This window comes from Kogia breviceps, chromosome 6 (genome assembly GCF_026419965.1).
Source record: "Kogia breviceps isolate mKogBre1 chromosome 6, mKogBre1 haplotype 1, whole genome shotgun sequence".
Classification (NCBI taxonomy): Eukaryota; Metazoa; Chordata; class Mammalia; order Artiodactyla; family Physeteridae; genus Kogia; species Kogia breviceps.
In genome coordinates this window covers 142,953,706-142,967,022 of record NC_081315.1, presented here as the reverse complement: position 1 = coordinate 142,967,022, position 13,317 = coordinate 142,953,706, and the positions used below count along the sequence as shown (strand labels likewise).

Below are 13,317 nucleotides of genomic sequence, written 5' to 3'. Positions count from 1 at the left end.
GAGAAAGCAGAACATGATCTGGTCACGAACATGGTCATGGTAAGATGCTATTATGGAAATTAACTGATCATTTTCTTAAGCCTGATAACCCCTTCATGGTTGTGTAGAGAGCTGAATGAATGCTGATGTATTTATGGATAAGATGTCATGATATCTGCAACTTACTTTCAAATCGTTCCATTTTTAAAAACTAGAAAGAGGCACAATAAATGAATATGGCAAAATGTCAACGACTGTTCAATCTAAGTGGAGCATATATGGCTGTTCATCATTAAATTATTCCTTGAACCCTTCTCCAGGTTTGAAATTTTTCTTCACAAGGGGAATAAACCAGTAAGAAGGCTGCCGACCGATCCTTTAGATCTCATCTTAAATACGCATCACGCATCCCCACAGAGACACTTCCTGCCCTGCCATGTCAACTACAGCAAGGCCCTGGTTCCTCTCTCTCCTAGGGTCAGGTTCTGTTTTCTCATAGCGCTGAATCACAACTTGTAATTACATGACTCTCTGATTAATATTTATTTCCCTCAGGAGACTGTGAAACCTCTGAGGGCGGGGCCTGGCCGGAGTCTTCTCCCCGCTGATCGCTAACAAAGTACACCCCTGTTCCATCCTTCATGGCACCCGTCCAGTAAGCACTTATGGTGCTTGGCCTTAAGAATAAAGATGAACAAGGTCCCTGCCCTCGAGTCCCTCACAGACCAGCAAACAGACCATTACCACACTATACGGGTGCTTGGTCCTATGACTGAGAGAAATCTGAGGGCTCCAGGAGCCCCAGGAGGCAGCTGACTGCAACTGGAAGAGAGCTAGCGTCCTTCTCGCAGCGCGCGCGGGTTCTCAGCCCCTCCACGCCTCCTACCAACACCTAGTGCCACGCATACTGTAGACATCAGCCAACCGGGGCCCACAGGCTCACTAAATTTAAATATGAGACAGACGCATTAAGCATGTGTTAAATACACATTAAGATGTGCTTCCAAAGCACACTGCTTATCTCCTTTGACAGGCTGTAACCTGCAGGTTACTTTACCAACAGTTTCTATCACATATTTCGGAACTGGGTACCATTCATAAAGGTTTATCTATTATACCAGGTGATGACAGGTTGACTTTTACTAAATTTTGAAACTTAAAGCAAATATATAAGACGTTAACAGAGCCTTTTTCTCTATCTCGGTCTGGCATTAGATGTGACTTCTATCTTAATCCACCTGAAAAGAACTCTTCCTCGTGAAGTTTTTGAGTTAGCCAGCGCGCACCCCCAGCTTCCTGTGGCCCCACCGGCGCACTGGATTTACTAGCTTATCTGACTAACCCACAACATTGTTATCTCTATCCTGAGATGCAGGAGGTGAGACTGGGCGATTTGTTTGACGCAGCATCCTAAGGGACAGGCTGACAAACCCAACCTTGCTAGAGCACCAGGTCTCGCAAGATCAAGAGGTCACTGAAGGAACGACTTCAACCTGGGAGGCTGGTTAAGTGAACCATGACACAGCTACACAAAGGCCACTACTTAGTGAGTAAAAACGAGATCATGGAAGAACATTTAATGCTATGGGGAAATGTCTCTGTTGTCATAGAGATAAGAAGAACGTCTACAAAGTGGTACGTTTTGAAATTTTGACATTCATCCATTTAACAGCCTGTATTACCCATTCACTAAAGCTAGGCACTATTCTGGGCCTTGGAGATAAAGTGAGAACCACACAAGGTCTGGTCCTAGGTTTCATGGGCTGTGCAGAAAATACCTGAGAGTTCTGTGACAGAGTGACAGCTGATGGGGCGACGGTGGGTGGTTCTTCAGACAGGGTGGTCAGGGAAAACCTCTTATTTTATTTATTTTTTTTTGCGGTATGCGGGCCTCTCACTGTTGTGGCCCCTCCCATTGCGGAGCACAGGCTCCGGACGCACAGGCCTAGCGGCCATGGCTCACGGGCTTAGTTGCTCCGCGGCATGTGGGATCTTCCCGGACCAGGGCACGAACCCGTGTCTCCTGCATCGGCAGGCGGATTCTCAACCGCTGCGCCACCAGGGAAGCCCCGGGAAAACCTCTTAGAATACACTACCTAGGAGGGAGCATCTGAGCTAGGACCCTATGAGTCTCATTCAACCGTAACAATCCCATGAGGTAAGTACTGTGCTAGGCTGAGGGACGGCCCCCAAACATGCCCATGTCTTAATCCCCGGGACCTGTGACTGTTACCTTACCTTACATGGCACAAGGGACTTTACAGATGGGATTAACGTTATGGACCTTGAGATGGGGAGATTATCCTCGATTATCTGGGTGGGCCCCCAATAACCACAAGTGTCCTTAAAAGATGGAAGCAGGGACTTCCCTGGTGGCGCAGTGGTTGAGAATCCGCCTGCCAATGCAGGGGACACGGGTTCGAGCCCTGGTCCGGGAAGATCCCACATGCCGCGGAGCAACTAAGCCCGTGCACCACAACTACTGAGCCTGCGCGCTAGAGCCAGCAGGCCACAACTGCTGAAGCCCTCGCGCGCCACAACTGCTGAAGCCCGTGCGCCTAGAGCCTGTGCTCCGCAGCAAGAGAAACCACCATGATGAGAAGCCCGCGCACGGCAGCGAAGAGCAGCCCCCACTCGCCACGACTCAGGGGAGCCCGTGAGCAGTAACAATGACCCAGCACAACCAAAAATAAATAAATGAATTTATTAAAAAAAAAAAAAAAAGATGGAAGCAGAGGGAGATGTGCCTATAGAAGGGGAAGGCAGCGTGTTGATGGGAACAGAAATTCCTTGGCCACAAGCCAAGGAATGCCAGCAGCTTATAGAATCTGGAAAAGAAAGAACAGATTCTCTCCTGGAGCTTCTGAAAAGACCAGCCCTGCCAACACTTTGATTTTAATCTGGAAGTCTCATTTCAGACTTCTGACCCCCAAACTACAGGAGGATAAATCTGAATTGTTTTAAGCCACCAACTTTGTGGTAATTTATTACAGGAGCAACAGGAAACGAATATAGGTACTATTAGCATCATCTCCCCTACCCCCCTCTTTTCCCTAGATGCAGCAACTAAGGCTCTGAGTAACTTCCCCAGTTAAGTATACAGCTGGTCAGACGCAGGTCGGGATTTAAACCCGGGCAGTCTGGCTCCAGAGCCTCTTCCTATCAACTCCCCTGATGCACACTGCCTCTGAACCTGGATCCCAAAATAGTGTTCCCTTCGTGGCCCTAAGGCCTTGTTAACTACCAGACACAGGCATAAGATCAAGGAACAAAGGCAACACTTGCCTATTAATTAGGGATACCACGGAGTTTTCCAGCACCAAAGAGAAGACTCCACCCAAAGTGCTTCCACACGCTGACAAGATGTTAAGTAATACTCTGAGTCCAACTCAGACAAGCAACTTAAAGGGGAGTTTAGAGGAAACTTGAAGGAAAGCAAGGTTAACAGCCTTGCTCTCCTCAAATCTGAGGTTTCTGCAAGTCTACGCGGGCACCTGCCGATGACGCCTCCTCGGGAGGGCCAGCTGTGCTCCGGGCCCTGCACCAAGCACCACAACCCAAGACAAGCCAGCCGGGCCGGGCAAAGACCCAAGAAGCGTCTCCCCTGCTGATCCAACAGTGTTTAGAGATTATCAAATACTTTAAAAAAATCTCAACCTTCCCTCGGGAATTAGATCAGTGTGAAAAAGGCAGTTTTCTTTGGCTGTCAGTATTTTCGTATCAACACAGTAAATTGCTCGGGGAAGGGCAACAGCATCTGAAAGCTCCCAAGGGCCACCTCCCCAGGCCTCCCTACGAGGCTGCCTCGATTCAGCTACTTCCATGAAACGTCCTTTTCTGGTTCCGCTTATTCAACAGGCCACCCAGCTGCACACACGGCCGCCTAAGCCCAGAGTCAGTCAGAAAGTGGATTCAGAACACGGACGGTCCCCTCCGAATAGCCCCGGCCATGGCACCTTCGAGGTCAGTGTTGGGCAGGTCTCCTGAGGACCGATCGCGTACACCCCAGAGGGAAGCTGCACAGCTCTCTCACAATCGTATGCACGTGGGTGAAACGTACACAAACGTAATCCGGCTCAGGGAAAGGCCTGGGAGGCTGGGCGCGAAACGGCCAGAGGCTGCAACCAGGAAGGGGCTGCGGAGTGGGTCTCGGGTGAAGAGGGCTTTCCCGTTTGATTCTGCCCACCTCCATTCGGGTATTCTACAGGTACTTTTTCATGAACTATTGTTTATAATTTGAAAAAACAAAAAACCATCTTTCAGCCACTTCAGGTGGAATCCAAGACTGACTTTGGCAGCTGCAATTTCCCAAACACACTGGACACGCCTGAGCAACAGCAAAGGTTTTGTTTTTATCCACTCAGAGGAGAAAAGATGTAGCCATGATGTAAGACCGGAACGAGAGAGACCACTGACCTTTACTGAGCTCCCACTGGACACCCACCACTGCTCCAGGGACACCCACACTTCATCCTCCTGAACCTTCATCAGCACAGGCGGGATGGGCACCGTGTTTGCCGAGGAGGAGACCAAAGGTCAGAGAGGCGGAGTCAAGTCGGAGGCCTAAAGTCACACAACTGACCAGAGTGACAGAGTCAGGGCACAGACGAGCGGCTCTGTGATCCCAAAGTCAGAGTCCTTCCTAGGCCCCCCGCCTTCCCAAGCCTGAGACCCCTCTGATGCCAGCACGGTGAGCGGTCCCAGTAAAGATCTGTCCATTTCCTGTTCTCTGAACTGCTGTCTCTTCCTGGGAGCCACAGCGCTAAGACTGAAAGTGTGCTCTGAATGCTGCCCTCTCAGACTGACGGGGAAGTATCCACATTAGGAAAAATAAGCAAACCTTAAGAAGCACTAGGCACTAGTATTTCAGTTTATATTATTAAAGACATCTGAGGTAAGAGAGTTATACTCCTCAGATCAACTAACTGTTGCCACGACAACAGTAGGAGACAATCTATCCATAGAATAAAAACAAAGTTCAAACTATGACCACGCTGCCATTTCCCTTTCTTCTCTCTTCCCCTTTTCTTTCTCTTCCAGAAAGGCATCCTGTAGAAACTTGATACGTCATTAATTTGCTGCCTCTCTAAAATCCAAAATTAAGAGCAATTAGACACTTTATGAGGTATTTTTCCTGATAGACTCACCCTCAACCAAAAGGTCCTGATCCTGTACAAGTGTGCCATCTACCATCTTGACAAGCCAAAATTTCCAGAACAGGCTCAGCTTTCTACTCTGTATCACTACTCACTGGGTAAAGTTTCCCTCTTTGCCCTACTATAGGAAGCTCACTGTCAAATTTGTAATGTGCCTCTACGAGTTACATGGGGATTTGTGAGCTGTAGTTTGGGGTATCCATTAGGCTCTTGTTTCGTCTTGTGGTCCTTTGCCCAAATTCCTTAACACTTTTTTGTCTACCATTCTGCATACGTTTTAAAAACTTTTTTTAGAGTAGACATGCACACAGAATAAAATCCAAAAGGTATAAAAGGGTAAACAGTGAAAGTAGGTCTCCCTCCTCCCCCAGTTCATTCGCCTCTCCAAAGCAATGCTATTATTATCAGTTTCCTATGGGGCCTTCCTGATAACAGTGTCCGCACTTAGGAGCATATGCATGTATCTCATGCATACAGAGCATGCTAACGGTTATTCAGCTGGCTTTTTTAAGGTATGCACTGTATTTACTGCATTTAGGAATTCAGCCAGTTCCCTACTGCCAGGCATTTAGATGGCTTCCGGTCTTTTCTAATCAATCTTTTTTGTAATCTTCCCATCTTTCACAATCAATACCCTTATAAAACCATCAGTTCACCTACGCAGTAACTCATCTGTAAGATAAATTCCTAGAAGTGGAAATGCTGGGTCAAAAGTACCCTAACTGCTTGATTGATTCATTCACTCATGTTAGTTTTTTTTTTTAAACTAACATATAGTTAGCTTTTGGGTGTGTAAGTTCTATGACTGTTAAAACACGCTGTCTGGGCTTCCCTGGTGGCGCAGTGGTTGAGAATCCGCCTGCCGATGTAGGGGACGCGGGTTCGTGCCCTGGTCCGGGAGGATCCCACGTGCCGCGGAGCGGCTGGGCCCGTGAGCCGTGGCCGCTGAGCCTGCACGTCCGGAGCCTGTGCTCCGCAGCGGGAAAGGCCACAACAGTGAAAGGCCCACGTACCACAAAAATAAAAAAATAAAAAATAAAAAATAAAACACACTGTCTTGCAGCCATCACAATCAAGATACAGGACGGTTCCATCCTCCCCAAAACCTCGCCCATGCTCTCCCTTAGTACCCACTCCTGGCGCTGCTGCCTTATCTCTTCAAGCATATCCTACAAATGACATCATACAGCACATACGTAACCTTTTGAGACTGGATTCCTACAGTCAGATAATACCCGTGAGATCCGCCCAAGATTGTTAAAATAGTGGATTACACTGATTGATTTTCAAATAATAAACCAGCTTTGCATTCCTGGATAAATGCCACATTTAAATGTATTGCTGAATTCAATTTGCTGATAATGTATTGAGGACTCTGTGTGTCTTCATACGGGATACTGGCCTCCAATGTGCTTCTTTTGCACTGTCCTTGTCTGGTTTGGGTATCAGGGTAATACTGGCTTCATATTAGGAGTCACTCCTTCCCCTTCGAAACTGGTGTTATTTTTCTTCAAATATGCAGGAGAACTCATCAATGAAACCCGCTCTGGGCTTGGAGATTTCTTTTTGGGGAGGCTATCAACGAAAATTTCCATTTCATTAATAATTACAGGACAACTTGGGTTATCTATTGCATCCTGGGTGAGTTTTGGTGATTTGTGATTTTCAAGGAAATGGACCATTTCATCTAAGTTATCAAACTTACATACACAGTTATTCACAACATTCTCTTACTATCCTTTTCATTTCTTCATGGTCTATAGTAGTATCTCCTTTTTTCACTCCTCTTACTGATAATTTGGTTCTCCTCTCTTTTTGTCAGTTTTGTTAGCATTTGATTTTGTTGATAATTTCCAAGAACCAGCTTTTGGTTTCACTGACTATTAATTTTTCTGCTTTCAACTTCAGTGATTTCTGTTCTTATGTATATTATTTTCTCCCTTTTGCTTGCTTTGGGTTTACTTGCTCCTTTTACAGTTTCTTAAGGTAGAAAATTAGATTGGAGAACTTTTTTCTTTTCTAATCTGACTGGTTTAATGCTATAAATTTCCTTCCAGGCACTGCATCCCACAAATTTTGATAGACTGTGTTTTTGTTCAGTTCAAAATATTTTCTCATTTTCCTGGTGACATCGTTATTGTTCCAAAACATATTTAGAAGCATGTTACTCGTTTAATTTCCAAGTTTGGGGAGATGTTCTTGTTATCTTTCTGTCACTGTTTTAGTGTAATTTCATTGTGGTTGGAGAACGTATTTCGTGTAATTTTAATCCTTTCCGATTTAGCTTCTTTTATAACGCAGGTTACGGTCTATCTTGGTGACCATCCACGTGTGCTTGAAAAGAATGTGTGTTGTGCTCTTGTTGGAGGGTGGAGCGTTCTCTAAATGTCCGTTAGCCTGGCTCATTGACCGTAGGTTCTTCTCTGTCCTGCCTAATTCTGTCAATAGTTCTATCAATTACAAAGGGGGTGCTGACACTTCAATTGTAACTATGGATTTGTCTACCTGTTTCAGATCTGTCCGGTTTTGTACCATGTATTTTTGCAGGTCTTTTATTTGGTACACACTCATTTAATAGCATTATGTCTTCACTGGTAACATCGCACCTTATCCCTGGTAATTTTCTTTGCTCTGAAGTCTACTTTTTCTGATACTAATGTATCGACCCCATCTTCCTTTTGACTGATGTTTTCATGGTAGTGTTATCTTTTTCCATCCTTTAATTTCAACTGCCTGCTTTATATTTGAAGTGAATTTCTTTTAGACAGCAATCTGTCAGGACTGAGCATTCAGACACACAATTGGTATGCTCACACCATTTACATTAAGGTAAATTATTGGTATATTTCAATTTGGGCCTACCATCTTATTCGTTTTCTATTTTTCCTTCCTCTATGTCCTCTTTCCTATCTTGATTTCAGTTCTTGGAACTTTTGAGAATTCTATTTTAACATACTGTGTTTTTCACTCTCTATGTGTAGCTTAGTGGTTGATCTGAGATTTACAATATATATTTTTCACAATCTAATTAGAATCAATATTTTAGCACTTCAAGTGGAATGTAGAAACTTTACCATCATATCCCCTCCTCCTCCTTCGTGTTTTATTTGTAATACGTATTACATCCACATGTGCTGAAAACCCCTTACAACATTATACTTTTTGCTGAAACCAAACATATTTAAAAGAACTCATTAAGAGAACAATGGTCTACTGTATTCATCTGGACATATACCATTTCTGTTCCTCTTCCTTCCTAATGTTTCAAGTTTCCTTCTAGTATAATGTCCCTACTGTCTGGAAGACTTCCTTTAGTAATTTTTTTAAGATCTGCTGGCAACAAATTCTCTCAGTTTTCCTTTATCTGAAAAGATCTTTATTTCACTTCCATTCCTGAAGGGCATTTTTGCTGGATATAGAACTTGGGGTTGATAGTTCTTTTCTTTCAGCACTTTAAAAATGCTGAGATCACTTCCTGCTGGCCTCCATGGTTTCTGATGGGAAAATCACAGGCAGCTTCCTTTTTCTTAATTTGTTAATATCTTATACATCTTTTACACGTGAATATAACCGGGAAGTATTACTAATTTATCTAAAGGAACCCCTTCCCCACTTCCCAATAAGGGGCCACAAAGCCACAACCACCTCCTGCCAAGGCTACACCAGGAACACCTCTTTAAGAAGATTTCATCCACACGACCTCACTGGAGCAGAGGCTCAAAATTTCCCAGCAAGTCACTACTTCTCAACCCTTACGGCACATCAGATTCACCCACAGAGCCTAAACAAAAACAAAACACCGGTCAGACTGGAAGCGAGGTATGAGAAAGAGAAGTCAAAAGCAATTCTAAAGTTTCAAACCTGAAAAAGAAGGCTAAGGCTGTCATTTACCAAAATGGGGAAAGCTGCATAGGGAACAGGTCCGACAGAGTGGAAAAAGAAAATCAGGGTTGGGGCTTCCCTGGCGGCGCAGTGGTTGAGAATCCACCTGCCGATGCAGGGGACACGGGTTCGAGCCCCGGTCCGGGAAGATCCCACATGCCGCGGAACAGCTAAGCCCGTGCACCACAGCTACCGAGTCTGCACTCTACACCCCGCGAGCCACAACTACTGAGCCCACGTGCTGCAACTGCTGAAGCCCTCATGCCTAGGGCCCGTGCTCCGCAACAAGAGAAGCCACCACAATGAGAAGCCCGCGCACCGCCAAAAATAAATAAATAAATATTTTTTTTAAAGAAAGAAAGAAAATCAGAGTTTAGCTCGGTGCTTGTTAATCCTGAAATGTCTATCAGACGTCCAGGTGGAGCTGTCCAGTGGGCAGCTGGAGTTCAGGGGTGAGGGCCTGCCCGGTGGTCAGCGTAGGCATGACGATATTGACGGCCTGAGTCCAGCGGAGGGTCTCCCAGAGGCGCCCACAGGTGAAGAAGCGCTCGAGAGGCACCCTCATGTTCAGAGGGCTGGAAAGCTGAGGGCACCCAGCAGAGGAAACTGAAAAAGGAGGACGGGTGTGGGGACCTGGAAGCCAAGGTAAGAAAGCCTCCCAAGGAGCAGAGAAGTGGACAGGGGCTGAGGGGAATGACCATTGGACCTAGCAACTGGAGGTCACCGGAAAACCAATGTCAGAGAAATGTGCTCAGTGGTACAGAAGCGTCTCAGGATGGCTGTGCTCTACTATCCCTTCACAACATTTACCACAGCCACAATTATCTGTAGAGTTACTTGTTCAAATCTTTCTTTCCCCGAGCCCTGGTAAGTTCCAGTGAAGGCAGGGGCCGAATAAGTCTTTGCCCTTCATTTTAATAACCAGGATTGATCCACACAGTGTCTCAAATTTGTGGAACACGTGAAAGGACCATGGAATCCAAGAAAGAAGGTTCCTCTTCATTCACAAAACAAAGGACCGTACTTCTGAGACAGCATCGCCACCCGTGCCAATCTGGCCAGAGCCCTGGTCCATACAAACCCAACGACAGGAGACCTGAAGGCAGCTATCTTCGAATACATTCTCCCCAGCTTTATTCTCAAGACCTTCGCCAGTCCACCAGCAATTGCCAGAAGTGTACATGGCATACTTGGGCCCTTTATTTAACCCGTTGTGGGCAAAGACGGCCATTTTCCTCCTAACAGCCAACACTCCCTTCTCACATGGCAGTGGTTCTTGAAATTTCGGTGTGCGTTAGAACAAATGCCTGGGGCATTTGTTAAGACACAACGTGTTGTGCCCCAGCCCCAGAGTCTGTTTCAGTGTGTCTGGGGTGAGAGGCCTGAGAACTTGTGTTTCTAACAAATGCCCAGGTGATGGTGATGTTAGCTTGGGGACCACAACTTGAGAACCACTGGTTTAGTGTGGTTCTTGGCTATTTTTGCTTCCCCTAGGAAAAATCATAATGCAAGCTGACAGAAAATTACCTGCATTTCAAACTTTTTATGAAATTTGAAAAGTTAACTGAAAGTATCCATACTTTCATCGCATCATTTCCTTAAACATGGCAGCCAAAAAAGAAGGCCCAAACCAAGAGAATGTGGCCCAGTTGGAGTGAAGTCCGCTGGGCCCCAGGGCACCCTGGGCAAACCACATACAGCACCCGGTCCACCTGATGGACCAATTTATTAACAAAAAGTCATGACAGCCGCACCCCGAGTACTAACTCTGGGCCACACACTGTGCTAAACACTGGGCAAAAATACTTCACATACGTTATCTGTTAATTCACAAATTAACAGGCCCATTCTGCAGATGAGGAAACAGAGAAGTCAACGGCCCAAGGTCATACGGACAAGAAGAGGGGACGCCGGAAGTCAAACCCGAGCCTTCAAGTCCAAAGATCTTGGCTGGTGTTCGTACCTGAACCCTCGGCTCGCCACGGGCTCCTTGAGACATGTCCACCCATCCGCTTTTGTGTTTCTGGTGCCCAGTACAAGACCTGGCCCCAAAATGGCGCAAGGTTTGCTGAACAAGCAAACTAAGGGATCTATGGAGGGCACAGGCTCACCCTCTCACGCTGTGGTCCATTTCTCATTCACAGGAAGCGAACAATGATACCAGCAGACACTTTCTAGCACTCGCAACATCCATAACTGTTTGGAGCACATGATGTATACTCACTCATTTAATCCTCACCACCTCGGAGGTAGGTACTATTATTCTCCTAATGTTAAAGAGCAGGAAAAGGAGGTTCAGAAGGGTTAAGGAACTTGCCCAAAGTCACACAGCCCAAGTGTAGCAGAGCTGGGCTCCAAACGCACTAAGTCTGACTCCAGAGTCCATGCTTTTAAATCACTACGTGATGCTACCTCTCTCCAGTATAAAAAACTTCCAAAGAGAAAGGGAAAAGGAGTCAGAGTTTACTAAATATCTCAATTATCCTTTAGCTCTAACCAGAGTTATTGTCACCATTTGTGATCACAAGTCTAGACACTCGGACCCCAGTGAGGGGCTCCCTAACGCGGGGAGGGGAGGCTGTGTGAGCCGACACCTGTGACAGCAGCCAGCTCGAGCCTGGCGCCCAGGAGCTTCCTCCCAGGGGCAGGTCCCTGGCTCTGGGTCCCTCTCAGGCCTTGCCAGCTCAGGGGAGGAGGGGACAGGGTGACAAACGAGAGGGCCAGAGACACAAAGCACGAGCAAACAGGACAGAGGCAGGATTGTATGACGCATGCAGGTACGATTACATCCTTTATTATTGATGGTTAGAGCCAGATGGTCCTGTTCTCTGCAGTACTGTGTTACTACATAATTAGCTGACCTAGTCACTTCAGTTCACAAAAATCCTTCAAGTCCAAGGACATAATCCATGCTCACCTCAAAAAAAACAGGGTACGACACAGATAACAAAGAAGTTCAAAAATGATGCAAGTGACATTAAGAGCCATGGGAAAATCTATTTAGCATAATGGTGACTTTTTTGAGAACAGTAGATTTCTTTAAGAATTTTATAACAGCTTAGCTACTGAGTTTCCTAAGAAATGTAGAGCTTAGCTCTGCATACAAACACATCATATTTTAATTGTATGCTATTTTAACAAGCCTACACAATAAGTGATTCAAATTCAAAATGTAACAGTCCTTGAAAATGAATTCCAACACTGATTTACTTTGTGAATTTCCTAGGTCCAGACAACTGCCATAAGGAACACTACACAACGTTCAAAACATCTTTAATTTGATGAGGCATAAAAAATGGAACATGTGCAAAGCCAGCTTGTTGTTGAAGCCAGAGCGCCAGCCCGTGCTCACACGCTGCACCCCCGGACCTCACGTTTGTGCTCAGAGGGCCGCAATGCTCCTCAGCCCCTCTGCCACCACCGCACTGGGCCAGACCCCACCCTCTCCCACCTGGACTTGTCCAAGAGGCACACTCTCACCAGGGGACCTCCTCGCTCCCTACACAAGTAAAACCCTTCAGGGGCTCCCCAGAGCCGACAGGTTCCGAATGCGTCACATCCCACCCCACAGGCCCCGTGGACAGCCCCTCTCACGGCGCCCTGGCTTCACGCTGCCCGAGCCGCCCAGCACCTGCCCCTCTCTTCCTGCAGGGGCACAGCAGCTGCGAGGGCCCTGGCGCCCAAATGCCTGGGGCTGAACTCCAGCCCTGCGGCTTACTAGCCGCACAAGTCACTCCGCCCGGTCTCAGGGCTTCTTTGGTAAAATGAAGACAGCAACGGCGCCTTCTTCGTAAGGTTGTTGCGAGTTTTAAATGAACTGGAAACCCACGTGCTGGCTCATTTATCGCCGGGACAGAGCAACCACTCAGTACACGATCCCCACTAATTCTGTGTCACACCTTTAAACTCAGACTTCTGTGCCGACTCGCCCATCAGGCCCGGCCTCCACCCCCACACACACCTAAGCTGCTCCCTGCGACACCTGCACGGGAATCACTCCCGCACCAGAGGGGTGCTCTGGAGCATGGGTGCGGTGCCATCTCTAACTCCAGTGCTGGCACTTCGAAGTGTCTGTTGAACAACTGTCTGTGAATACAAAACTAAGTTTGGGGGGGTAAGGCTGCTGCGGGGCAGCGTCACAGCACCGGGCAAGCCCTGCGCTGTTACTTTGGCTGGGACTCAGGGCCAAGCAGAAGACGCAAGCGGTAACCATCAGGGCTGCCGAGGCCGCTGATACCCCCGGGGCCTGGCTGAGTCCGTGCTTAAGCCCCACTCCCTGTAAAGATGAGCACGTTCCTCC

General features: G+C 46.9%; 1 protein-coding gene across 11 annotated transcripts in view; it reads right to left on the bottom strand.

Annotated features, from left to right (window-relative positions):
- Positions 1-13,317, bottom strand: part of TBC1D14 (TBC1 domain family member 14) — a 103,244-nt gene that overhangs the window by 41,212 nt on the left and 48,715 nt on the right. The gene's annotated exons all lie outside the window — the stretch shown is intronic.